General features: G+C 47.8%; 1 long non-coding RNA gene across 2 annotated transcripts; it reads right to left on the reverse strand.

Moving 5' to 3' along the window:
* Positions 1-14,602: 14,602 nt before the first annotated feature.
* On the reverse strand, positions 14,603-27,810 carry LOC147111141 (uncharacterized). Of its 2 annotated transcripts, none has more exons than XR_015080050.1 (3): positions 25,839-27,567; positions 19,151-19,310; positions 14,603-15,573 (listed from the first exon to the last, which is right to left on the reverse strand). It is a non-coding gene; the product is annotated as an uncharacterized LOC147111141 (long non-coding RNA). The 2 variants fall into 2 exon arrangements; XR_015080049.1 differs by having other exon boundaries at positions 14,651-16,340; positions 25,839-27,810.
* Positions 27,811-27,847: the final 37 nt, after the last annotated feature.

Raw genomic sequence — 27,847 nt, forward strand, 5'->3', positions numbered from 1 at the left:
TCCTGGAGTCACGTCAGCGGCCGCAGAAACGCCTGTCTGCTCCCCTAACTATTGAATCCACTATCACTATTGCTCTCCCTCTCCTCTTCCCCCCACCCCCCCCAAGCCTGTGCAGCTGAGCCTTCCATGCTGCTGTAGACCTTGACCAGTGGTCTGAGGTCATGAAGCTTCTTTGGGCACTGGAGCCAGGTGGTGGGGGCGACACTGCTTGCAGTGATGGCCTCAGTGATTTGGTCCCAGATTGTTCTTTCTGGAGGGCCTCCTGGCCCCTGTGGGTAGGGGACCGCTCTTGCAGTGTTGGCCCCCTGCACAAAGCTGGAGTGCTGCGTGCAAGACCCTGGTGCCTCTTCCCTGGCTGGCTGAGCCATTTGTGTTAGTGCTGAAGCACTTATACCACTTTTTAAGATGCTGAAGGGAATTCAGCTTTAAGAGCTGAAGGCTGCCATTTGGGAATTATTTTTAATGTTTATGTTTATTTTGAAAGGCAGTAAGGGCTGAAAATGCATTTTTCCACTTGATTTGAATGTTTATTAGTTTTGAATGCATTGCCCCTTTAATTCATAGCCCCTTTAATTGCTGACAATGCCTTGTGATCTCCATAGTCTTGCTCCCACAGGCTGTAAGAAGCAGCAATGCTGACTGTGGACGGGAACGTCAGGTCAGAGGCCTTCATTAACATCACTAGGAGTGCGTTGCACGGTTAGTGCTCCAAATTGCCAACCTCCAGAGCCAATTTTACGACGTTAGTGCTGCGGCCATTAACTTGAGTTGCTGGTGACACCGGCAATTCTGTTGGCGCGCACGAATTCTCCCCTGATGCCTCTATTTATAAAGCCAAGGATCCCATATGCTATTTTAACAGCCTTCTCAACTTGTCCTGCCATATTCAAAGACTTGTGTACATACACCTCCGGTCTCTCTGTTCCTGCACCCCCTTTAAAATTGTACCCTTTAGTTTATATTGCCTCTCCTCATTCCTCCTACAAAAATGCATCACTTTACACTTTTCTGTGTTAAATTTCATCTGCCATGTGTTTACCCATTTCACCAGTCCTTCATATGTCCTTCCTGAAGTCTGCTACTATCCTCCTCATTGTTTACTACATTTCCAAGTTTTGTATCATCTGCAAATTTTGAAATTATGCCCTGTATACCCAAGTTCAGGTCATTAATATATATCAAATTGAGCACTGGTCCCAACACCGACTCCTGGGGAACACCACTGTATAGTTACCTCCAGTCTGAAAAACAACCGTTCACAACAGCTCTGACAAACAGCAATGTGATAATGACCAGATAATCCATTTTAGGGATGTTGATTGAGGGATAAATATTGGCCAGGACACCAGGGATAACTCCCCTGCACTACTTCGAAATAGTGCCACGGGATCTTTTACGTCCACCTGAGGGCCTTGGTTTAACGTCTCATCCAAAAGGCGGCACCTCTGACAGTGCAACGCTCCCTCAGTACTGCACTGGAGTGTCAGCCGAGATTTTTGTGCTCAAGTCTTTGGAGTGGGACTTGAACCCACAGTCTTCTGACTCAGAGGCAAGGGTGCTACCAACTGAGCCATGGGGCAAATAAAGGCAGCAGGTGGTGGGTTAGAGAGGCAAGGTACTGGAGGCAGTGGTGATTAGGTAGAGCATGTTGTGCGTTAGGTCAGTGTATTATATGAAGACCGCAGGACTGTTCTAGTAGGGGCGCATTACAGATCTTACTGTAAGTCAATAACTGATGCATAGGTGTTCCTGGCTGCAAACTGTCCAAATTTCTTCTTCCTCTGCCTCCTGTACAATTTTCAGGCTTAGCTTCCTCTGGGTGAACGGGTTCTCATCTCTGGATAGCAAAATTCTGCAATATACAGCAGACAGATAATCCTTGAGGTCTGCAGAGTAATACTGCCTGGTCTGTCCAAACATCTGAAACTTTGCTAATTGTATGTTCCACCAGAATTTGAGTGGAGGCAAGAGCTTTGCTGTGTGTGTTCTAAATCAATGGTGTCAACAGGTAGGATTCCAGTGGATAGCCATTGTCCCCAGGCAGTCAGCCATCCAGTCTGCCTGCTCCTTCAAATCATGATGGCCTGACAGACAGCAGTAAAATGAAGACAATGTGGCTACTGTCAGATATTACTCAGTAACCTTTATCATTCTGTTCCTGTGGTCCTGTACCACCTACACATATATGGACCAAAAGCCTTTTCTATTCATATATGTCATGGGTTTACTGGTAGCTATGAGACCCTGCACTTTTGGGAAAAGTGCTGCCTCCTTTCTGTGGGCAATGTGATTAAAGTGCTTTCCCTGGCAAGCAAGATTTATGCCCCTTGTATTATGCTGAAGATCGATTAATGCAACAATGGCACCAGTGGTGACTTGGAAAGATTCAATTCCCCAAAATGTTAATATAGTGGTAACCTTCATAGCAACAGGCATGGCTACCTGTGTGGTGTATTTAAAATGGAGCTCAGGCTTGACAGACACCATGACACTATGACAACCTTCTTGTGACAGAGTGAAGACCTATATCCTCAGACATCCCCAAGTAGGTGTGCCTAAGATTCGTTCATGGGATGTGGGCGTCGCTGGCAAAGCCAGCATTTCTTGCCCATCCCTAGTTGCCCTTGAGAAGGTGCTGGTGAGCCGCCTTCTTGAACCGCTGCAGTCCGTGTGGTTATGGTACTCCCACAGTGCTGTTAGGGAGGGAGTTCCAGGATTTTGACCCAGCAACGATGAAGGATCGGCGATATACTTCTAAGTCAGGATGGTGTAGGGTTCTCAAAATTCCCACATTCCCCAAAGTTAGTGATAATGGGACCCTGAAGGGCAAAGTTAGTAATAAGAGTACCCTGAAGAAAATGGCTTCTGGATCTCGTGGCAGAAGCCTGCAAGATTGGAAAGCAGGACCCTGCAAACACGGCAGGTCAAATGACATGCCTGGGCCTGTGAGAGACTTGTTATTTCTGAAGCCAGACAACTAGATAATGCAGAATATGCATTCTTCATTTTGAAACCAATCAACTCAGGAAAGACTTAATCTTGAACCCATCAAACCTTTGCATAAATAATCGGTTACAGTTCAAAGTAGCTATCAAGCCAGGAAGACGCCGATTAAACATCATGAATAACAAACACCGAGACATTAAAGATCATTTAGCAACGGGGCAACCACCCAAAAAGCAGTTAAGGTGAATGACTATAATCACTTTAACGAGCCCGCCAAAAATTAGACAAAGAACTAACCCTGATTTGGCGTGCAGATAATGTTGTGTATGTAATATGTGTGCTACTTTGAACCTATGGACAGGACTGCACTACTTGTTGGGCGTAGTGATACGCAGTACCACTCCTGGCCATAGGGGTATAAATAGTACTGTGGGTACTGATCCCCCTCAGTTCCCGCCTGTGGGCATGAAGTAAAGACCTATGTATAGTCCCTACCTCCAACCAGTAAAGACCTGTTTGAGTTATACGTTTAAGTCTTTGTGTTAATTGTTCAATACAATACACATACCTAACACTGGCGACGAGTCGGTTCGAACCCTGCGGCAGTTATTCCACAGCGGCTTCGTCCAAAGACAGGACGTTGAAGAGAGGTTCCAATCCTCAACACCCCACTGAAAACTGAAGGGCAGCAGAAATCCTGACAGCTTCCAGCGACTGGAAGCGACAGGCATTAGGACCCTGAAGCCTCCATAACCTCGTGGGTAAGCCAGAGCCCGGGAGGGCACGAGCGGGTAAGCCAGAGCCCGGGAGGGAGTGAGCAAGAGCCGCCGAGCGGGTGAGCCAGAGGCCGGGAGCCGCTTCAAGCGGGAGGCGCTTAGCGGGCCAGCGATCGCACCGGTGATAAGGGCTGAGAACCGTTTCGGGCGGGCGGCGCACCAGCGATCGCACAGGAGATAAGAGCCGCAGTCGGGCTGAAAGTCAGCGACGAGAAGCGCGGGAAAACCGCCATTGAAGTGGGCGGGGAGAGCGAGAAGCGCGGGAAAGCCGCCATTTTTCGCGGGAAAACCGCTGGGGAAGAAGGCAGAAGCGGGAAAACCGCCATTTTGTGGGCGGAGGACGACGGCAAGAGCGGGAAGCCGCCATCTTGGATAACAGTAAAAAAAAAAAATCTGAGAAATTGCAAATCTGATAAAGTACTACAATGCCTAAACACGGGAATATTAGCAACTTTGATAGTGACATCGAAGATTGGGCCATATATGTTGAACGAGTTAAAAATTATTGTAAGGCCAATAAAATTCGTGAGGCTGATAAAGCACTAACATTATTAAATTTAATGGGTGCGAAGACATACGGGCAATTGAAACACCTGTTATCACCAGATGAACCGGCGGATAAGACGTTCGATGAGATTGTTACTGTCCTGAAAGATCATCTAAACCCCACGCCGCTGATGCTAGCGGAACGATTTAAATTTTACGACAGAAGGCAGCTACAGCATGAAAGCAATGCTGATTATTTGCTGGAATTGCGTAAATTAGCGAAATATTGCCAGTTTGGAACGGGACTGACAGAGGCACTTCGAGACAAATTTGTGTGTGGTTTATTTAAACAGGATACACAAAAGCGACTGCTCGAGGAGAATGAGCTGACGCTTGAGAAGGCGGTCACTATGGCAGCAGCACACGAAGCCGCAGCGAGAGGCACGGCAGTAATGCAGCTACGGTCACCGGAGCTCAGTGCACACAAATTGGGTGTGAGTTCTGGCAAATGTTATCGTTGTGGAAAGACAACGCATGATCAGAACCAGTGTTGGTTTAAAAACCAAGAATGTAGAACTTGTGGTAGGCTTGGACATATAGCTAGAGTATGCAGGTCAGGGAAGAAGACCAGCAACAAGAAGTCACCGCAAGGAAAATACGCAAAGGTACACAGGGTGACCAAACAGGAGTCCGATTCAGACGCTAGCAGTAATGAACTGGCTAGCTTAAGCTGTAATGAACTGGCTAGCTTAAGAGTACTCAATGCTGGTAAGGGTGCAGACCTCCAGACAATTTGGGTCACTCTTCAGATAGAAGGAGTCCAAGTAAAACTGGAATTGGACACTGGATCGGCATTGACTGTCATAAATAAGAAAGATTACGGAAAGTTATTCCAACATATTCCCCTACAGGATACGGGGATTATATTGAAAACATACACGGGGCAAAGAGTGTACCCCATCGGGAAAATAGAGGTTGCAGTGGTCCACAAGGGCAAAGACAGTCAAATAATGGACTTATATGTGATATCTGAAGGAGGTCCTCCACTACTAGGACGGGAGTGGATTAGGAAAATGAATATGGACTGGCATTTCCTACAAACAATAACGAGTGAGAACTCGGTGAAGATAGTCGGCCCAGACTCTGGAACGGATGATGGTAAGCCCAACTCAGGTGCAAAAGACAAAGTTTCAGCACAGAATTCCACTGAGCAACAACAACATAGTTTAACTGTGGATTCTGAGTCTGGCAAGTCTACTGATGTGCCCATTTCTGAGGGACACCGGGCTCGAACTCAACTCCATTTCAAACTACAACAGCAATTAGAACAAATGCTTCGCCGTTTTGAGCAAGAGTTGAATGCAACAAAAGAGTTCTTTGATATAGAGTTGGAGAATCTGGAAAGACAACAGAAGCAGCTGATGGAGAAAATGGAGCAGGAGCACACAAAACGTCTGATGTCAGAGGAGTTAACGGTCAGCCAACTCCTGCATATGCTGAAGGACAGGACTCTGAAATGGGAAAAACTTGAACATGAACTTCAATATTCAAACGAAAGGGGTTCGGAGCTCTCAAAGGTTATTGGAAGAGCTGAGGTGGCAACACAGACTGAGATGACTGCAACAGAGCAGCCCTTGGATGCCAAAAGTACGCTGACTCACGTCAACGTAGAACAACAGACCGCTGAAACAGCTGCTCCGGTAGAGGGATTGCATAGTCCGATCAATCAATCTCCAAAGGAAGTTGAAGTATTAAAATCACAAATGAGGTCACTAGTAAACGACTTGCTGAAAGCCCAGAAAAAGCTGGATGCAGAGGTACACATGAAGAAGTCTCTTCAGGAAAGATGTCTGGATTTGGAACAAGAGCTGGCTAACGTCCAGCTGGGTATGGAGGAAATAGACGACCCTCTCACTGGTCTAGCTCAGGACGACACCGAATATTACGATGTCCTGTCCTGCCCAGCTTGTAACTTCGACTCCCAAAGTGCAGAAATCATGGAGGAGCACCAAAAGTCTATGGAACATCGGGAGAAGCTGGCTCTACGACGGAAACAGGAGGAAGAGAAGGAGGAACTGCGCATGCAGCTGGCAGCTGTGGCAGCTGACAATGGAGCCCAGAGAGTCTCCAAGAAGCAGAAAAGGAAAAGTAAAAACAGAAGATGACCCATCTGAACCATTATCACCTCTACCAGATCACACACGTGGTCCCTCCGAACGGAGCCAATTCAGTTCGGAAGTTCAAACTGTTAAATCCATGGAAGGACTATTGAATGAGTCACTCCAGCAACGTGAACCGACTACACCACAGAGATTGAATCTGTGAACTGTTTTCCGCAGAGACTGAATCTGTGATCTGTTTTGACATGAAGTTATCTATGTATCTATGTTATTCTGTTATGTAAACCTGAAGTTATATATGTATATATCTTATTACGTTATGTTAAATGGGGAGATGACTGTAAAGCTAGGAAGGGAGGAATGTTGTGTATGTAATATGTGTGCTACTTTGAACCTATGGACAGGACTGCACTACTTGTTGGGCGTAGTGATACGCAGTACCACTCCTGGCCATAGGGGTATAAATAGTACTGTGGGTACTGATCCCCCTCAGTTCCCGCCTGTGGGCATGAAGTAAAGACCTATGTATAGTCCCTACCTCCAACCAGTAAAGACCTGTTTGAGTTATACGTTTAAGTCTTTGTGTTAATTGTTCAATACAATACACATACCTAACAGATAACAACATCCAAAGTAGTATAATTGTAGGCCCACCGGTAACCAAAAGTGTGCAGCAAGCGGGGCGAGACGAACGGCAAGGCCGACGAACAAGCAGAGAAGGGCATCGTGGAGAAGCGTTGGGGATGAGCAGGCACACGCTCATGTCCAAGTTTACTCAAAACGCAAGGAAGCATTGGGGGCCGAGCAAGCACACGCTCTGGTCCAGAGATACTCGGAACTCAAAGAAGCAGAACGACCACGAGCACTGCGGTAACAAAGGGCCGGGTAAACCATACCTTCAGATCATTACCACTGCACAGGTAGTGATCTAGGCCACCGCGACCGAGCTAACACCGAAGACCGCCAACCGAACCCCAACCGCAAAAAAACTTCGACGACCAGACCACCACCAGAACAAAACCCGAAGTTTTCCACTCTACAAGGTAAAGTACCCAACAAAGACTTTACTCCCTATCTCTAACGGAGAAAAGAGGGTACTTTACTCAGACGACTCCACCACCGCGCCCTGGGACCACGTGACGACGGCAGGCCCCAAAGAGTGAACCCCCAAAACTGCAACCGGCTTAATCGACAGGATTCGACCTGTCCAGAAACCCTTATTGGTGAGCATAATCCCTGGCCCCTTACAGCACAATTAGTTAGACATTGGGGGTGGGACAAGGGTAGGGGGATTATTACTGTGATTTTTTCCCTCGATGTGCCGTGTGCTCCCCATTCCTAAGTAAGTGTACTCTTGTATGCCTGTAACTATTCTAGTAATTCTCAGTGTTGTGATTTTATTGTGCCTTTAATAAAAATATGGTTTTCTTGCACCAAACCAGTTGTCTACTCCAATTCTGTATCGCTGCCTGTACCCAAGTCCGGTGTCTAGAACCCAGGGGTGTGGGAGTGATTCGAACTGCTCAGAGCAGTCAGGCGCAAGCGTACTGCATGCACGCCATCCCCTAGTGGTGTGTGACTTGGAGGGGAACTTGGAGGTGGTGGTGTTCCCATGCGCCTGCTGCCCTTGTCCATCTCCTTCTAGGTGGAAGAGGTCGCGGGTTTGGGAGGTGCTGCCGAAGAAGCCTCGGCGAGTTGCTGCAGTGCATCTTGTAGATGGTACACACTGCAGCCACGGTACGCTGGTGGTGGAGGGAGTGAATGTTTATGGTGGTGGATGGGGTGCCAATCAAGCGGGCTTCTTTGTCCTGGATGGTGTTGAGCTTGTTGAGTGTTGTTGGAGCTGCACTCATCCAGGCAAGTGGAGAGTATTCCATCACCCTCTGACTTGTGCCTTGTAGATGGTGGAAAGGCTTTGGGGAGTCAGGAAGTGAGACACTCGTCGCAGAATACCTAGCTTCTGACCTGCTCTTGTTGCCACAGTATTTATGTGGCTGGTCCAGTTAAGTTTCTGGTTAATGGTGACCCCCAGGATGTTGATAGTGGGGGATTCGGTGATGGTAATGCCATTGAATGTCAAGGGGAGGTGGTTAGACTCTCGCTTGTTGGAGATTGTCATTGCCTGGCACTTCTGTGGCACCAATGTTACCTGCCACTTATCAGCCCAAGCCTGAACCTTGTCCAGGACTTGTTGCATGGGGGCATGGACTGCTTCATTATCTGTGGAGTTGTGAATGGCACTGAACACTGTGCATTCATCAACGAACATCCCCATTTCTGACCTTATGTTGGAGGGAAGGTCATTGATGAAGCAGCTGAAGATGGTTGGGCCTAGGACACTGCCCTGAGGAACAGCGATGTCCTGGGGCTGTGATGATTGACTTTCAACCACCACAACCATCTTCCTTTGTGCTAGGTATGACTCTAGCCCGTGGAGCGTTTCCCCCCCCCCGATTCCCATTGACTTCAGTTTTACTAGGACTGCTTGATGCCAGACTCGGTCAAGGGCTGTCACTCTCGCCTCACTTCTGGAATTCAGCTCCTTTGTCCATGTTTGGACCAAGGCTGTAATGAGGTCGGGAGCCGAGTGGCTTTGGCGGAAACCAAACTGGGCATCAATGAGCAGGTTATTGGTGAGTAAATGCCGCTTGATAGCACTGTCGATGACACCTTCCATCACTTTGCTGATGATTGAGAGTAGACTGATGGGGCGGTAATTGGTCAGGTTGGATTTGTCCTGCTTTTTGTGGACAGGATATACCTGGGCAGTTTTCCACATTGTCGGATAGATGCCAGTGTTGTAGCTGCACTGAAACAGCTTGGCTAGAGGCGCGGCTCGTTCTGCAGCACAAGTCTTCAGTACGATAACCGGGATGTTGTCGGGGCCTATAGCCTTTGCTGTATCCAGTGCGTTCAGCCGTTTCTTGATATCACGTGGAGTGAATCGAATTGGCTGAAGACTGGCTTCTGTGATGGTGGGGACCTCCGGAGTAGGCCGATATGGATCATCCACTTGGCACTTCTGGCTGAAGTTGGTTGCAAACGCTTCAGCCTTGTCTTTTGTACTCACGTGCTGGGCTCCACCATCATTGAGGATGGGGATATTCTTGGAGCCTCCTCCTCCCGGTAGTTGGAACAAGGCTTGAGCGGGCATGAGCTGCCTGAGATGTAAGTACACGTCCCTTTATTACCTCTGCCTAAACTCCTCTTCCTCCTCCAAATCAATCACTGCCTTTAAGAGTGAGCCTTTGGCTCAGTGGTAGGGTCCCTGCCTGAGTCAGAAGGTGTAGGGTTCAAAACCCACACCAGACTGTGGGGTAGAGACTAGAGCTCCGACTGTGTTGACATCGTGAGATACTCGCATTGTGTGAGTTAGTGGGCTCCCCCCCCCCCCATATTGTGTGCCATTGCATGCGTTGTGGGAGCCCATAAAACCCTCCCTCCCTGTTGTCTGGTATAAAGATGGTTACAGGCATGGAAGGAGCATTCACGTCGTGGTCTGTCAGGCTGTTAGCCTGCGAATCTTTCCACTACTTCTCATTGTATCTTTGCATTCTTCCCTCGGAGAGCAAAGGCAAAAATTGCCTTTAGAAGGGTCCAATGGAAAGCCTATGCTGAGCGCTTTGGTTACTTTTAATAGAACAGCTTCTGTCACTAACAGTGGTGTGGGAAAAGAGAGTCTTGCAGTTCAAAATGTAGCAGCAGCAGCATCAGAAGATCCAAATCATTAAAGTGTTTCTCGAATGCATGGGGCTCATGTATTTCTAAGATCGAGACCACCCATCCAGCTGCCTCTGCTGCTTCCTCCTCCTTTATCTCCAGTCTTTCTATCTATATACTCTCATTTTCCCTCGTGCCTTCTCCAAGCTCCATGCGAGCTAACTATTGCCCTTCTGATCCTCTCCCCGCTCAATTCCTTTTCCTGGACGCAATGCTAGCTGATACAAATCAATTATCGCCCTTTCCTCAGGCATCTTCGAGCTTCCCTTCAAAACCACTACCATCACCTCGTCAAAAACAAATCTTGACCCAGTTGTTCTCTCAGCTTACTGTCTCATCTTCAATCTCCCCATACTTCCTGAAGTCCTTGGATGTGTTGCTGCCTGTCTTCCATGCCAATCTCTCCAGAAACTCCCTGTTCGAATCCCTTCAGGCTAGCTTCCACTCTCTCACAGCACTGAAAAGGTCCTATCCAAAGTCGGGAATGGCATCTTCGGTGACTGTGATCATGGTGCATTATCCCTCCTTGACTAATTTCAGCATTTGACATGGTTGATCACACCATTCTCCTTCAACATCCCTCCTCTGTTGCCCATCTCTGTGGGACCACCCTTGCATGGTTTCAGCCAGTGGATCTCCAGCAATGGCTTCCCTTTCTACCCCTGCACCATCACTTTTGGAGTTTCCTGTGTTTGTGACCAGAATTGGACAGAGTACTCAAGATGTCGTCTTATTAGAGTTCTGTACTGTTTAAGCATAGCTTCATGTGACCTCTCTCTATCTTCAAAGATTTCCTCAGAACCTACTTCTTCAACTGATCTCATTCTTCACTCAACCCTGCTCAGTGTTCATTCACCACCTGGTGTGAAGCACTTGGATGCCAGTGCAGCAGTTTGAAAAGTTCAACATCGCAGGTGACTGAAGAGCTGATCAGTCAGCTGTGATGTTCTACTCATGCACATTACTTTTGTGTAGAGAACCTGCCCTCTCATTTGTACTTCGACAGCAGTTTTCAAAATTGCAACACCACAGTGAATTGACCAGTTGTTCAGCAGCTAGAATATTGGAGACTGCCACTGAAATACAAGCTAAATTCTCTAATCAAAAGCAATGCATGCAGGTAGATCAGGCGACTGATGTGATCTCAACTCTGGGTAAAATGGAGCACAGCCAGCCACTAGCTGCAGGGCTGATGCAACAAAGAGGTTTACCCCCAGCTGCTGGATGTCAAAGGGTGTTTGAATGTGACTCGCAAGTAATAAACACTAAATGACCAAGGTGCAGTTACAGAAAGGTTCCTTTGCTATTTTAAATAGGCTGTTGGTGGAGCTATGGAGCACTGCTCAGGTGCTCTTGTCACATAATGGGAATTGAAGTATTAGTGAGCCTTGTGCACAGACTCCAAATGCCTCAGGGGCTTCTGGATCATGGTATGATGCGCAGTGTGCTTCAAATACCCTGTAGGCCTTCGTGCCCACAATGCAGAGAGCCAGCGCACAGCAGCACTACACGGTGCTACAAATCGCATTACCAGCCTCGAAGATGGGAAATATCAGTGATAGATCGCTTTGTACACACTAGACTACTGAAAATGGATCAACAATTAAAAAAAAAACAAGCAAAATATTAAACAGCATAACTGGAAACAGTCCACGAGAAGTTAATGGCCCAAATTTTGCTGCAGCAGGGCATCTAACCTGCCTCAGCTAATTTGCTGCCAAAACCTTCATCCATGCTACCTCTAGACTTGACTATTCCAACGCACTCCTGGCCAGCCTCCGACCCTGCACCATCTGTAAACTTCAGCTCACCCAAAACTCTGCTGCCCGTATCCTAACTTACACCAAGTCCCGTTCACCCATCACACCTGTGCTCACTGACCTACATTGGTTCTCAGTCTGTCAACACCTCAACTTTAAAATTCTCATCCTTGTTTTCAAATCCCTCCATGGCCTCGCCCCTCCCTATCTCTGTAACCTCCTCCAGCCCTACAACACCACCCCCCCCCCCCAACCAAGATCTCTGCACTCATCCAATTCTGGCCTCTTGCACATCCCAGATTTTAATTGCTCCACCAGTGCCTTCAGCTGTCTGGGCCCTAAGCTCGGGAATTCCCTCCTGAAACTGCTCCACCTCTCTTTTAAGACGCTCCTTAAAACCTACCTCTCTGACCAAGCTTATGGTTATTTGTCCAAATATGTCTTATGTGTCAAACTGTGTTTGATAACACTCCTGTGAAGCACTTTGGGATGTTTAACTACGTTAAAGGTGCTATATAAATGAAAGTTGTTGTTGTCAGACCTGCCCTCGCACGTTTAGGTTTCTACATTTTTTACATGGCAAGTTGCTGAAAGTGCGAGCTGATAATGGCACAGCAAGGAAAACAGGGCATCTGGGACCCGAGTGAACAGCAGCTATGTATCTCCTTAACTAATCAGATTGAAGGATTGGGAAAGTAACAGTGCAAGTACTCAAAACGAGTGGGTGAATTCAATGTCAAATCAAGTACAGAAAGAGAAATAAAAAAAGAGAGGAAGAAAGATTGGATTGAGAGGAAAAAGAGAAAGGAAAAAAAAATTACATTTTTAAAATCTCCAACAATTAATACCTGAAGGAATGACTCCACATTTGTAATAGTTAATTTTCAGTGCCAGAGAGGTTGATTGGTAGTAATTAACAATTATCACATTGTTATAAAAGGGTAATTAGACTTGAAATGACAAGACAACTTCCTGTGGCGAGTTTAGTGCGTATCTACTGCACAAATACAGCAATGGTGAAGCAGACAAGCCAGATACTGTTTTCGCGAAGTTAACGGCGCAACTGGGACAGAAATCTTTGACTATTGGCATTAAACCACGCATCTGCTCCACGCCTGAAGATGCTATACCATTTCTGCATAAATAATGGCGAGCGCCATTAGCCTCACTGTTACTGAGAGCAAAATCTGGTCCGATTTAGCTTTTCAAATATTAGGCTTTCCATGTGTAAAGTGAAAGCTGCTTTGAATTCTTCTTATAGTTTCTTGGAATGGAACAGTTCCTTTGGCTGAGATGTTGCATGTGAAACATGCGAGCACCAAACGCCCATGGAGTTTGATGCGTTTGAAGCTTGCATTCAACCCTGACGTGAGGACTGTTGAACATCAGTAGTTTCCCCGAGTGTTAGACATTTTACCCTTTGAAGTTCAAGCAATTCCTTGGAAGAAGTCATGGCAATAAATGGTAAAAGTTTTTGCAGCTTAGTAGATGGCTGGCAATATTTGCATTTAATTGTTGGGACATTCTGCATCACCACTAAACTATCTTAACACATGACCATAATCAGATATTACATATTAATTTGCTAAATAATGCATTAACATTTTAATCATGCTGCTCAGCCCCCCAAACATGTGTGAATCTGTCCATTTTTCGCAGTCAATGGCCCAGATATTCCGATCCCTATGGGTGAGTGCGCGCTATGTACCCACCCGTAGGGACATCGGAAATGATGGTTTCAGGCATGTGCTGAAAACCGGCAATTCCGATCTGTCAAGAATGCTCTTGACAGATCCTCCGCTTGCCCTGGAGTAGGGCCTCTGCGGCCAGATAGCTCCGCTTTTTGGAGACCCTCTGCCCGCAAAAAACCCTTACAATTCTTACGCCTGGTAAAAGCAGGCGTAACGCCTGCTTTTACCAGGATAACAGTTGATTTATCATTTAAAAATACTTTAAAAAAAGGTAAGTTTATTTTTAGCCCTGTAAAAGACTTTAATTATTAGTGTAATTTCAAGTCATTTAAAAAATGTGATAAAAAATTATTTAAAGTTTTACTATGTTTTTGGGTTGATCTCCATTCATATATTTGACAGGTCTTCCTGTCAAGTGTATGAAGGGAGATTCCCTTCTTTGATTGACTCCCCATGGCCCACGTGACCTCAGGGACGCTGCGAACTGCCTGTGCCTCTGGGATACGTGGGCCCTGCGCACTTGGAGTTTGGAGAGGCCCAGGATCGGAAGTGTGCGCGTCCCGGGAGCCCTCAGGTAAGGGCGCAGATTTTTCCAGATCGCAGGCCTCTGCACGCGGGAGGCCTGCGATCGGAAAATACAGGCCAATGTTTTTTAGGTCCCGCTGTTTTATACTTAGTGAAGGAACAGCCATCATTTTAAGTTTTGTTACTCTTGCTACTTAAAATACACAAGCCTGTCAAGACCAGCATTCCACCCTTGTTATAGTGAGCTCACATCCAAATCCTCTATACAACAAGTCTGCAATCTCAGCTTGGAGAAGTGCAGAGCAGAGATCAGATAATTGCCTATAGGAAGGGAGGGAAAGACGGACAGAAAACTAACCAGCAGGCTGTTTTCCCACATCGCCCAATAGCCTGTCTCGGAATGAAAATGGTGGAGACCACAGACAGCATGTGGTCTACTCAAGATCAATGAGGGAGAAAAGAGAAACAGATTACAATGAGACCTGCTCCTTTATATTCCCAATGAAACTATTAGGACCAAAATCACACTGTGGCGGTACCACCGGTTGTACCTTACATAAAGACACATAATTCCCTTTAACTTACCTTTTGGGGCCGTTGCCCTTTTAACTTACCTGTTGGGGCCATTGCCCCTTTAAGACACGCCCTAGCGCGCTGACGTCACGTCACGTACGACGTGATGTGCGTGCGCCGGCACAGCCCGGCCTAGCGTCTTCGGCCTCAACGGCCAGCCGACGGGAGCGACGCGATCTTCCGCTCCCCCGGCAAGCACCGGTACAGCCCGGCCTCCCGACTTCGGCCTCAACGGCCAGCGACACAACTACACGCATCACGTGACGCCCTAAGTGCGGGAAACGCGAACGTGATGACGTCACAACACAAACGCAATGACGTCATCACGCTCCCCACAGGACTGTGAACTCAGTCCTCGTGGAGTCCCCTCTGGGACAAGACCTACACCACGGTGCTCCTACAGTCAGCCATCTTACCTGCTATCTTACCTGCTGTAATTAGCCTGTTTCTGTAAATAAACAACTTATTTATAGTTCGTCGAAGTCAAACTCTCTTATTTAGTGGCGATCAACACGAACCGCTACAACACCATCTATTTTGTATCTTTAACTTTTATTCAACACTTGAACAAAGTATAAAATTTTATAAAACACTAATTTCTATTCCACACAATGACAAATTCAGTATTGACACAATATAATTACACAAGTTTCTAAAACCCAATTCATGTTGTTACTGTTCTTTGGAAACACCTCCTTATGGTGAACATAAAATCTCCTGTTTTGCAGACTGTGATGAGAGTGGGATTCCAGCATTTGCCCAGATTCTCACAGGGCCAGTGCTCCCGATGTTCCTGAAGTCATAAAAATTCCAGTGAAAAAATAATATTGCCCCAGTGTGGGAGGAATTCCATAAAAAAGTGAGAGGAAGAAGAGTAAAAAAAAAATATTCAGGTGGAAGAGAGTGCCAGTACGTTTGACCCTACCACACTGCGCAATGAAGCGGGAGAGTGCAGGATGTTCCTGTAATTCCTTATCTGTGCCAGAGGAAAAGGGGAGAAAATTTAATCCAACAACAAGCCAGGGAGAAGAGGGTGAGTTACTCTTTAGCTTTGCCAATACTGAAAACAGAGCAACACACCAGATTGTGAGACAGGCAAACTTATTTCTCCCTTTGCCTGTGGTCCTTTAGCACTTTCTCACTGGTTTTAATCCTCTCTGGCACACTGCAATTTGTGCCAACTAGCTCAACAGCCCTTTATAACATTCACTTCCACTAGCTGTAGTTCAAGTTAACAGTTTATGGCCACTGTAAAGCTGTAATATTAGTTGAGTTGAGTTAACAAGTGGTAATGTTGAAACATTTGCTCACTTAGCTGACGTGGAGAGCAAAAGAGTTCATCAAGCCTTCCATTCTGAGCAGTGCCATGCTGAGTTTATGCTGCCACGTACCTGTAATAACCCGGGGCCCTGCTTCTGTTGCTGAATGTATGTGCCCAATCTACCTTTTTCTTTTTTGCCTCTTGAAGTTTCTGGCGAATATTTATCCCTCAAACAACATCACTAAAACAGATTATCTGGTCATTATCACATTGCTGTTTGTGGGAGCTTGCTGTGCGCAAATTGGCTGCTACATTTCCTACATTAGAACAGTGACTACACTTCAAAAGTACTTCATTGGCTGTAAAGCCCATTGGGACGTCCTGAGGTTGCAAAGGTCTTTCCTTTATTTTTCTTCTGGTACCTAGGCTACCATTTGTTCCCGGTCGGAGAGTATAGGGAACGATGGGCAGCAAGAGGGGTACTGGTGGGGGAAAGAGAGGAGCAGTTACTGCAGTACTGCCTTGAGCTGCTTGGTCATTGAACTTTGAAAAGGTCTGGTAATGTCAGGCAGAGATCAGCTCAATAAAATAAAATAGTCCACAAGTGTGACCCTGAGCTTCCGGTCGCTTGTCATTTTAATTCACTGTCCCTCTCCCACTCTGATCTCAGTCTCCTACACTGTTCCAATGAAGCTCAGCGGAAGCTCGAGGAACAGCACCTCATCCTTTGATTCGGCACTTTACAGCCTTCTGGACTCAACATTGAGTTCAACAATTTCAGATCATAATCACTGTCCCCATTTTTCCGGGCAGCAGGTGCTGGTAACCTTTCTGCTGCTGCCATATACAGCTCCTCCAGAGACGTCTTGTGTTTCTTTACTTATCCCATTACCACCCCCTTTTGCCTTACACCATAATCCCTTGTCATTTAATCACTACTGCCATCCACTCAATCACAGACCTTACCTTTTGTTCATTCCTGCCTCTGTGTACTTGTTTAAATTCTGTTATAACTAGCTTTTTCCAGTTCTGACAAAAAGTAATTGACCTGAACCGTTAACTCTGTTTCTCTCTCCACAGATGCTGCCTGACCTGCTGAGTATTTCCAGCATTTTCTGTTTATATTTTAATAAAATAGTTGATTGTTTAAACTGGTGCAAGTTGGAAAAATATTCAGACAGGATCTAGAGATCTTATCAGAGACTTTGAGGTTTTATTACAGCGTAGAGCTCCTTTAAAAAATGCTCCAGGAAAGGCTCCTAAAAGTGTCTGTGCGAACAGATCTAATATGCAAAGTTTAATTTCAACTTTTGTTTTAAATTTGGCCCCTCCCACAGTATTTACTAGCCTGAAGGTGCTGACTCAAGCTGAGGTACAGCGTTTTGCTGCCGGTTGCCCTCGAGTATCTCACCGAAGTAGCCATTTTTTATGTGACCCCAGGCAAGGAGTTTCAGCAGGTTCTTCTGTCATGTGAGACATCACAGCAATACCTGATCCTCTCCTGACCAAGTTTAGCAGGGGGGGGAGGGGGGCGGGTCGTCACAGGACAGTGATCGGGAGCAGGAACCTTGGTTGATTTCCCACTCCAGCCAGGGATGCCGAGCCAGCGGGCTCAGCAGGCCAATCAAGGGCCACCCGGCAACAGGTGACATCACAGACTGAAATTTCATCTGTCAAGAGTTTTTGACAGATGATAGATCAGTGTTTCACAGCTGTTTGAAGCTGTCAAACACTGACAGTCTGAGTTCTGACATGAGTCATTCTGCACAGACTCAGTTAGAACTCTTACCGGCACTCAAAGCTGAAGGCTGTCACTTTTCACAGATCGCAGCCGTTCAGCTTTAAGTACCGGCTGAGTGATGCGCTCCCGACGGCTACAGGAAGAAAGGCTGTGAAGGTAAGTACAGGTAAGTAAAAATTCTTTACACACTTTAGACACACCAAACACACTTACCTTTACACTCATGCACCCATCACTCACCTGAGCGCCAACATCGCGACCCCTCCAACTCCTTCAACCCGACGGCCCGCCTGCTCTAACCTGGTGTGGTTTGGAGCCGTCAGGAAACCAACACGAAACCCCTTAAAATAGGGATTAGGCTAAAAACTGCCTGTTAACAGGCAGTTAATTGGCACTAATCCCCTCCAGCCTGGTTTCGGCGGGTCCCAGTGCGGGGCGGGTACCCGCCGCCCCTGAAACTTACGTGGGGCGGGGTTTTGGGCGGGATGGTGTCGGGACCCCCAAAGTCGGGATTTCCCCCCCCCCACACGCCTGAAACCCCGCCTGACGGCTCCACAAAAATCTAGCCCCAAGTGTCGAACTTGCATTTCTCTCTTTACATGTTAGGAAATATTAAACGCAAAATTTAATTTCAACTTTTATGTAGCCAGATAGAAAACCTATTCTTTATGTTATGATGTGGTTTCTACATTTCTCAGCTAGGTGGTCTACACTCTGCTCTGGGTTTCTGATTTCCTGTCTGTAGAAGGAGGAACTCAGGATCACTGTAAGTGTGCCAGAAATCCACCATCAAGGACGTCTCCCAAATACGACTGACTTAGACAGCAGCTCAGCATGGTTACCATGGTGGGGCCGGGGCTCGATCTGATCAATGGGAAGATTTAATAAGATTGGTGGCAAGCAGGTCTTAAGCTTCAGCCCTTTGAAATTCTTTTTCAATTGCTTGCAACCATGTGGAATAGTTGCTCAGGTTAGTTTCTCTCAAATATGGGGGACAAACTCTATCTCACACACGACAGAATACATCACCCTGTGTATTGAGGCATATGTGCTGGACAATAAAAAATGACAATGTACGTGATTATCTTAGTTTCAATGTCATACTTCAGGGACGTCATCACCGAGAACAGACTCGATTGAGAAAAAAAGATGGTTCACAGTGACATCACCAAAAGCTGTTGTTAATATAGTTCCCATTTAAGATCAGATCTGCCTATAATTATATAATCCTGTTCTTACCCAATATCTACTTTCCTATAAGGGCCCAAAGGTAGTGATTAGAAGCAGGAATCTGGGTAACATTCCCCCCCCATCCAGTCTAAGGGCTGATGAGGCTAATTGTAGCACAGGGTAAAGATCAGCTAACTCTGCACAATCAAAACTGCTGCTTTTTGGCCTGTCCTGACTTTGTACTACTCCTTGTAATGTCTTTACCCACCATCGCAGGGAGCTAATTACAATAATTGTACTTCCTTAGCTAACATGATATAAACAGAATGCATGCGGAAATGTGGGATCTGTTTCACATCCAGCCTGCGGCATTGATCATACCTCACTTTGGAGTTAACTGAACAGCAGAATTCCAACCTAAACACTGCTTGTGAAAGCACTGTATCGCCAGAGTAGTGTCTGGTCAGGACAGGCCCAGTGTCTCATGGTTCTCCCAAAGCCACGTCCAGTATTTGTTGAGTTTGTGATCTTGAGGTTGTACCTGGGAAATAAAAATGAAGACATTAATAGGAAGAGAATGTGCTCGCAGTCTTTCAGGACTCCCCTGTTTTTGTGTGTTTGGAGCGTGGTAGGGAGGTAGCTTTATGCCTACAATTCATCACATTGAGTTCCTACTGTCATGTTACGGAGGAGAGGCACAAAGACGAGATCAGGCATGTTACCAGAGGGAGGGTTACTCTTTCACCACCTCCTAATGGCCAGTTTCAGAGCGGCATTCAGGGAATCCCAAGTCTCGGGCTGAGATGCTAGATGGTGTCTTATAATATCATTAACCTCCCGTGGCACTGTTACTGGCTGGGCTGGAATCAGAAGCACGGTTGGAATGTTTAAGGGTTCACCTAACCTGCCCCTTTAAGGCCACTGCTCAGGTACTCTCTGCGGTGGTCGTTTAAATAGGTATGGAGACCAATTCAAATCTAATTCATACTGTTCTGACGAAAGGTCATCGACCTGAAACGTTAACTCGGTTTCTCTCTTCACAGATGCTGCCTGACCTGCTGAGTATCTCCAGCATTTTCTGTTTTTATTTCTAATTCATATTGTTGTTGGGCATTTTACCTAGATTGGCAGCTGCTTTGCTCTTATTGTCTCAAGAAACACCCCAAGTTATCTCAAGGCCAGGGAAACAGCAGGAGATACTGGATTTATTTCTCATTTTGCACATCAAAAAAAAACATTTTTATTTGTGATTTGTTGGTGTTTTATACAAGGTGTATCACCTGGAGTGTGATGGATGGATACGCTCAAAACTTTAATATTTATACTAGCTGACGCTTGTGTTTATTTTGGCAAGTGTGAAAGTGGACCAGGAATAAACCACAAAAAGGGGTTGGTCTAATGGACCTGGGAGAATCACAGCCAATCACAGGTAAATACAAGCAAAGGACTGACAGAAATAGAAAAAGTGACAAATAGCGCCACAGGAAGTGCAAGCTTGACACCAACAAGAAGTGACCCTATGCAAAATATTTAATAATATTATAGATAGATTGTTTTTAAATATAGAGTCCAAAGTGAAACAAATTTTAAACATTAAACACGAACACAGAGAATTTTTAAAGCAGGGGGAAGCTGGCATTAAGCTCTTCTTGCTTGTGCTGAATTTGGGCTCCTTTCAATTGGATTTTACAGTCCCACCTTATCCCCAAATTAATTCAATTTTCCAGTCACTACCCATATCCTACTTTATTCTTCTTTCAGTAATTATCCAATATCTTTTTCAATACTATAATCAATGTAGCATCACTCGCCACTTGCGACAAACGTTCCACATTCCTGTAATTGTTTGCATCAAAAGTTTGTTCTCATTTCCCTTTTTATGTATCCAGTCATTCCCTTGAAATTATCGGCTTGTAGCTTTGATTTATCAACTACTTGATGTAAACACTCTGGCCTAGAAATTCAGTTGGTTGCGCCAGCAGTTAGCGCCTAAAGAAAAGTGAATGTCGGGCGCTATATGCGTGTTGCGGCCGGGCGCAGCGCAGTTTGCGCCTCGCCCCAAATTAAGTTGGCCGTTAGCGCCGGCGCAAAGTTTAGCGCCCGCCCGGATGCGCGCGCAGAAAATGATGTCACATCCTCGTGCAACGCCCTTTGGCCGCCCCGATTCCAAACTTCAGTCGGACCGCCCCATTGTGCGGCTGGCGGCCGGAGCGTTTGAAAAAAGGAACGCAACACAGCCAGCGCGGGCTCCGGGGGGCGCAAATTAAAGGGGACGTACCCTCCAGTATAAAGGCCAGCCATTTTGCAGCAAACACTCTTGTGCAACGCATTTCTGGACACACAACAAGGAGGATAGCTAACTGGTTTCAAGCAGCAACAGCTCAGGTATTTTTGGACTCAGGCCAGAGCGCTGCAAGTGGCCTTTTGGAAATTTGACTGTTTGCCAGGATTTGATGGGGGTTGCATGGGGTGCCAACGCGGAGCTGCAGCGCCATGTCCGTAGGGCTCGCAGACGCATTGTGAGAGGGGCAGCCCTGGCTAGAGGCAGAGGGGGCTACAGGCGTCGGCCACGTAGGCCTTACCCAGTCAGGCTATACCGCCAGCAGCGCTCCTACCTCAACATGACTGGCGCGCGATTCCGAAAGGAGGTGGTTGCAGAGATCTGCCACCTGCTTCGCAGAGATCTGCGTCCAAAGCTCAGGTGCAGGACGTCTCTGTCGGTGGAAATGAAGGTGACGGTGGCATTGAACTTCTATGCCACCGGCTCCTTCCAATCCGCTGCTGGGGACATAGCTAACATCTCCCAGTACGGCGCGCATCGCTGCATCCGCCAGGTGACCGAAGCACTGTTCAGAAGGAGAAGCCAATTCATCTCCTTCCCCATGGCCCTGGAGAGCCAGCATCAGCGCGCATTGGGATTTGCAAGACTCGGGGACTTCCCCTTGGTGCAGGGCGCCATTGACTGTACGCATGTGGCTTTGCGGGCCCCTCTGGAGCATGGCGAGCAGTTTCGCAACAGGAAGGGCTACCATTCTCTGAATGTGCAGCTGGTGTGTGACCACAAGCAGCGCATCATGGCTGTCAATGCCAGCTTCCCAGGCAGCAGCCACGATGCCTTTATCCTGCGGCAGAGTACTGTGCATGACATGTTTGAGGCACAGCCTCCCCCAAGAGGATGGCTACTCGGGGACAAAGGCTATCCTTTGTGTACCTGGCTCATGACCCCGCTCCGCGCGCCCAGGACCGCTGCTGAAGAGGCATACAACGAGAGCCATCAAACCACCCGCAACATCATCGAGCAAACTATTGGGGTCCTCAAGCAGCGGTTCCGCTGCCTTGATCGCTCCAGAGGAGCTCTGCAGTATTCGCCGGACCGGGTCTCCCAATTTGTGGTAGTTTGCTGCATGCTACACAACCTGGCTCTCCGCAGGACTCAGGCACTGCCACCTGACGTTGGAGCAGCACCTCAGGAGCAGGAGGAGGAGCAGGAGTACGTTCCCAGGAGGGAGCGACCAGGGCCAAGGGCCGCGCGACGCCACCTTATTACACGGTACTTCTAAGCCCCCTGTCAGGGAATGCCTTGTGGCCATGAGGGAAGATGAATGCAGCCGCTCCGCAAGCCCTCAGCCGGCGAAGCCAACAAACACTAACAAGAACAACCATGGAGACTCTATGAATAAAGATAATTATTTATTACACAAAAATGAAAACCCCTTCCCACATGAATCCCCAAAAACAATCAACGGGCCCCACAAAAAGCCCAACAAACGACTCACTCCCACAAACTGGGGAGGAGTAACTCCACATTTGAACAAACCTGGCCTCAACCTCGGCCTTAACGCAAAAAATAAGCCCACGAACCAAACAACCATGGGCAAAAGAAAGATGGCCACCGCCATATAAAACGAAAGCTGGCCACACCCTCTACTGAGTGGCCCGCGAGGGCGAGACCTTGTCCAGCCTTTTGCCTCCCCTGCCCGGCCTGCTGCTCCTTCGCAAGCTCTGCCCAGTGGCTGCTGCGAGGCTGGGGGAAGGCGCCCGAGGCTCAGATGTCCTTCCGCCAGATGCCCTTGGGGGGCGGCCTACACGGCCTTTGGGCCTCGAGGGGCCGGCTGCTGAGTGGCGCACCTGAGCCTGGCCAACATCAGCTCCAGCCGCTTGCCCTTGACGCCCCAGTGGGGGAGTGGCGGCGACGGATGGCGCAATGTGGGCAAGCTGGCGTCTGGGACGCGCTGGCTGGTGCTGTGGCGCGCTGGCACTCGGCCGGGCCCGCACTGCAGGATCCGCAACAATCAGCCGAGGGGCGGCTCGCTGGGATGCTGCAGCGCGGCGGGTGCCCTGGCGATGCCTGCCTGAGACAGCGCGTGTGGCAGCAGTGAGTGCCCCTGTTGTCCTGGTGTGCGCCCGCATCACACCCGCCAGGGACTTGACGGCATCAGTGAGCATGCGGCCACTCGTGGCAGTTGATGCCCCGAACTCGCGCACACTGGTCGCCAGCGACTCGATGGCCTCAGGCATGCGCCCCACCACGCGCATGAGCTCCGTGTGGCGCCGGTCCGAATCCTCGGCCATCTTGTCCAGCTTCCGCGCCTCCTCCGAGGTGAAGGTGTCCGGACTGGAGTCGGGACTCTCCCGCTGGGGAGCAGGGGACCGAACTAGGGGAACCTTGCCACGTTGGTGGCGGCGAGTGTCCCGATCAACTGCACTCCCCTCTGACCCTTCCCCCGGGGAAGGCCGCGGCCCACGTGCAGGGCTCCTGGGTGGCTGGACGCCACTGGTCCCAGAAGCTGCAATCCCCTGCGACAGTTGGTCCAGGCACTCGTCCAGTGAGGACGTGTCAATCATTTCGTCCTCTCCTGCGGGACCTGAGTGTTCCTCTGATGGTCCGGCTTGCTCTTGCTCCTCCTCCTCCTCCTCCTGCTCGGAGGGGCTGTCACTGGCAGCTTCAGGGACCTGGTCGTCACCAGCTGAAAGCAGGAATGCACAAGAGTAGCTTCAGAGTGAGGAGACGGCGTCAGCGAGGGAGTCAGGACTGGTGGCATTCAGCGCATTGGTGGGACAGTGGCAAAGGAGGTAGCTCGGATGCGCAAGTGCGACGCGAGAGGGCCAAAAGGCGAGGTCCTTACCATTGCCGGGCAGTGGAGGGTCGGCTACTCCGCACGCTGTGGGCACGATCAGCCGGGCTCCCATGAGCCCACTCATGCGCTCCTCCAGGGGAGTGAGCTTCTGCAGCTTGGCACGGCCTCCCCTGGTCCTGGCACGGGCCTGGCGATTATAGGCAACTTTAGCCTGCAAGAGATGTAGTGTGCACTGCCTCCCATGGTGGAATAGCTTGCCCAGAGTGTAGCCCTGATGTACTGTGCACTGCCTCCCATGGTGGAATAGCTTGGCCAGAGTGTAGCCCTGATGTACTGTGCACTGCCTCCCATGGTGGAATAGCTTGGCCAGAGTGCAGCCCTGATGTACTGTGCACTGCCTCCCATGGAGGAATAGCTTGGCCAGAGTGTAGAGTGCAGAATGGGCAATTGATGCTCATGACTGTCCCAAAGCTGCTGGCTGAGGGCTGGCCATTAGGACTTTCAGCTCCCTTTGCCCATCATGTCAGGTGTACATGCAAGAATGAGGAGGAGACTGGAAAGGGTACTCACCCTGACAATCCTGGTCAGGTCGTTGTATTTTTTCCGACATTGTTTGTGGGTCCTGGGGGCATCGCCGGTGAACGTCACCCTGTTGGCGATCTGCTTCCAGGCTCTGGTGTATTCTTGGTGGTTCGGATTCCTCCCAGTCTCTGGGAACAAGATCCTGCGCCTCTTCTCCAGAGCTGTCACCATTATTCCCAGATCACGCTCTGAGAAGCGCAGGGCACGCTCACGGGCCTTCTCTGGCGTTGCCATGACTCCCTGGGGCTGAGCAGCAGTGTTGAGGCCTATTTGCAAAGCTGCAGTGTGCAGGGCGTGGCAGCAGACCAAATCGTCCCTTCCCCCTTTAAGAGCTGGTCGGCGCCACGGGGTCTGCTGTCAATCAAAAAATGACCGCACCTGCGCTGCGCCCCGCCTCGGCGCTATCCCTGTGCACCGCCGGCTTAGCGCCTAAAGATAGTAGTGGAACGCCTCTTTTAGCGCTCCAGCAACCTCTTAGGGCGAAGCCACTGAATTTCCGGCAAGGGGGCGCAACTTTGGGGCGGGCGCTAACTTCGGGCGCGCGCTAACGTTAGCGCCCCAAAACAGGCTATACTGAAATTCTAGGCCTCTATGTTTACCTTGTCGTTCTTTTTATCATTTTGAATACCTCCAACAAATCCCCCCCTTCAACCTTCTCAGTTTGAGAAAAATATAGCCATAGTTCCTCTAGCTTCATATCGCAGATTCCTCATCCATAGAATCGTCCTGGTAAATATCACTGTCTCCAGGGCTACTGTATTCCTTCTATAGTGAGGAGCTCAAAAGTGAACACAGTATTCAAGATGTGGCCGCAGCATCATCTTGTCCAGAGTCCATCATAACCTCTTGGCATTTGTTTGTATTTAATTTCTTGCTATAAAGCACATTTGCCTTCCTAGTGGCTTTTTAAAAATCTACCCACTTTGTTCCTGCACTACATTGTGAAACTTGCAAGTAAATTTTCATTCTTTATTCTGTATCACCTCACGTATTTCAACATTAAACTGCACCTGCTACTTATACGCTCATTCTCCTAGACTGTATTCGTCCTGACAGTTTGCTGCCCCTCCCAGTTTGGCATCAACTGTAAAGTTTGAGATCCACCCCTTTATGTCCAGATCATTTTTATTTATATATGGAAAGCAAATGTGGTTCCAACACTAATTGATGGGGTGACCTGTTAGTTACCTCTTGCCAGTCTGAGAAGAGCTCAAGCTTCATGCAAAATAAGCAGAGAGATTAATTCTCAACACCTATAGCCCAAAGAACATGTGATGGCATGCAGATGTGAAAAAGGAAAGAACTTGCATTGATATTACATTAATCACATCCTCCAGATCACCCAGAGTGCTTCACAGCTGTTGAAGTAGTTTTGAAGTGTAGTCACTGCTGTTCTTTTTAATTCTTACCTCCTTCCATTCTTTGACACAAAAAATCCTGTAGGAATCGTTCCCGTACTTCCCGATTCCATGCAGTTCAATCGGGTACCTCCACTGTTTAGTTAGGAACTCACCTGTTACATAAATTACAAAAGCAATGTAAGTACCTCCCAGCACATCACTGCAGTAAACAGAAACATACAACCAGAGGGGAGGGGGAATCAGTACTCTGTCTGATCATCATGGACATACTTCCTGTAAGCTGACAATTAACCCCAGCCACGCGTCCTTGCAGAAATGTTGTTTAGGTCATGGAAATCAATCACCATGTTCAAGTCACCAAATCAAAGCTATTGAGAAAGCTACGCCTGTAGAATTTCTGTTTGCCCAACACAGAGTGAGCACACTCACCCATCCCCCTCATTGGGATACACCCCACTTACTTAAGGCCAGAGAACTTAGGCACAGGTCGGACAAGCCAAGGTTCAGAGACACCCAAGTGTGTGCAGGTTACTTGCTGAAGTCTAATTAGATCAAACCTCACAGCCCACCAGCATAAAGATCGGGTAATTGTCCCATCATTTGACCACGTAGGGCTACCCTACCTATCTGGCTTGCAGGGTTTACATAGAATGACACAGAAATTGAAACAGGGCGTTCGGCCCAACCAATCCATGCTGGTGTTTATCTCCCATGAGCAGTATCCGAATCCCATGTGCCCGTTCTGTTCCCATATCCCTTTATCCCCTTTTCTTCAACCACCTGTCTAACCTGTTCTTAAATGTTGACATGGTCTCGGCTTCTGTTACTAACTCTGGTAGTGAATTCCACAGCCTCACAACCTCTGTGGAAAATAAAGTTTCCCCAGGTCTCAGTCCTAAATCTCTTACATTTAATCTTATATCTATGACCCCTCATTCTAGACCCCTCAATCACCAGAAAGTTTATTTCTATCTACTCTACTCCATCCTGTCATAATTTGAAACACCTCTGTCAAATCACTCTCTAATTGCCTCTGTTCTATTGAAAGCAGTCCCAATTTTTCAAGTCTTTCTTTGAAAGAAGAATGTATGTACTCACACCAGGCAGCATCCTAGTGAATCTGTTCTGTACCCTCTCAATTGCATCAACATCCTTCCTATAGTGTGGAGCCTAAAACTACACAGTACTTCAACTGTGGCCGCACTAAGGTTTTACATAGATTCACCATTACATCTCGACTTTTATATTCTATGCCTCTTGCCATAAAACCTAGTATATATTTTGTACTTGAAAAGGAAAAATTACAGGGCTATGTGGAACGAGCATGGGAGTGAGACTAATTGGATTGCTCTTCAAATGGCTGGCACAGACATGATGGGCCGTATGGCTTCCTCCTGTGCTGTATGATTTTGATTCTATGAATTCAATGGCCTGGAACTTGTGGTCAACAGCGAAGTGAAGGCGTTGGCTGCTGGCTCCGAAGTACACTTCGCACAAGGATCTCGCGATCCCTGTTGAGAGAACTTCGGGTTTTCCAACCTTCAATTCAAATCAACGGAAGTTAGTGGGGATTCCCTCGTGTGAACTGCTGTGACATCAACAAGCTGTCTAAGCAGCCAATCAAAACGCAGAATTCTCACAGACAGCGAACAAGGAAGTGAGTAAACTCCTAAAATTCTAACTTTTTAAAAATGTTAGAGAGAGCAAAACAAAGATTGGGGCTCTCGCATGGGGAAAAGGCAAACCAGAAATAAAGAGGAACAAACTTTAAAACAACCTTTTTTGACAAGTTTCTTAAAAATTTAAATTATTAAAATGGACAAATTTCACACTGCACAAAATTTAAATTAGTTTTCCAGACCCTTAACAATTGTTTAGCAGTCAATACGCTGTCAAAACCCCAGTTACACCTTATCTCTTTGGATCCAACTTTTAGTGGGGAATTTAACAGCGTAATTACTGCAGAAAAGCTGATGTTTTCATCAGTTTCAATGATTTGGCTGATGTCACTGATTGCCGGCTCGGGGGGGGGGGGCGGGGGGGGGGGTGCCACAGCA

The sequence above is a fragment of the Somniosus microcephalus genome, chromosome 11, assembly GCF_052327205.1.
Source record: "Somniosus microcephalus isolate GS21.2 chromosome 11, FLI_Smic_1.0, whole genome shotgun sequence".
NCBI lineage: Eukaryota > Metazoa > Chordata > Chondrichthyes > Squaliformes > Somniosidae > Somniosus > Somniosus microcephalus.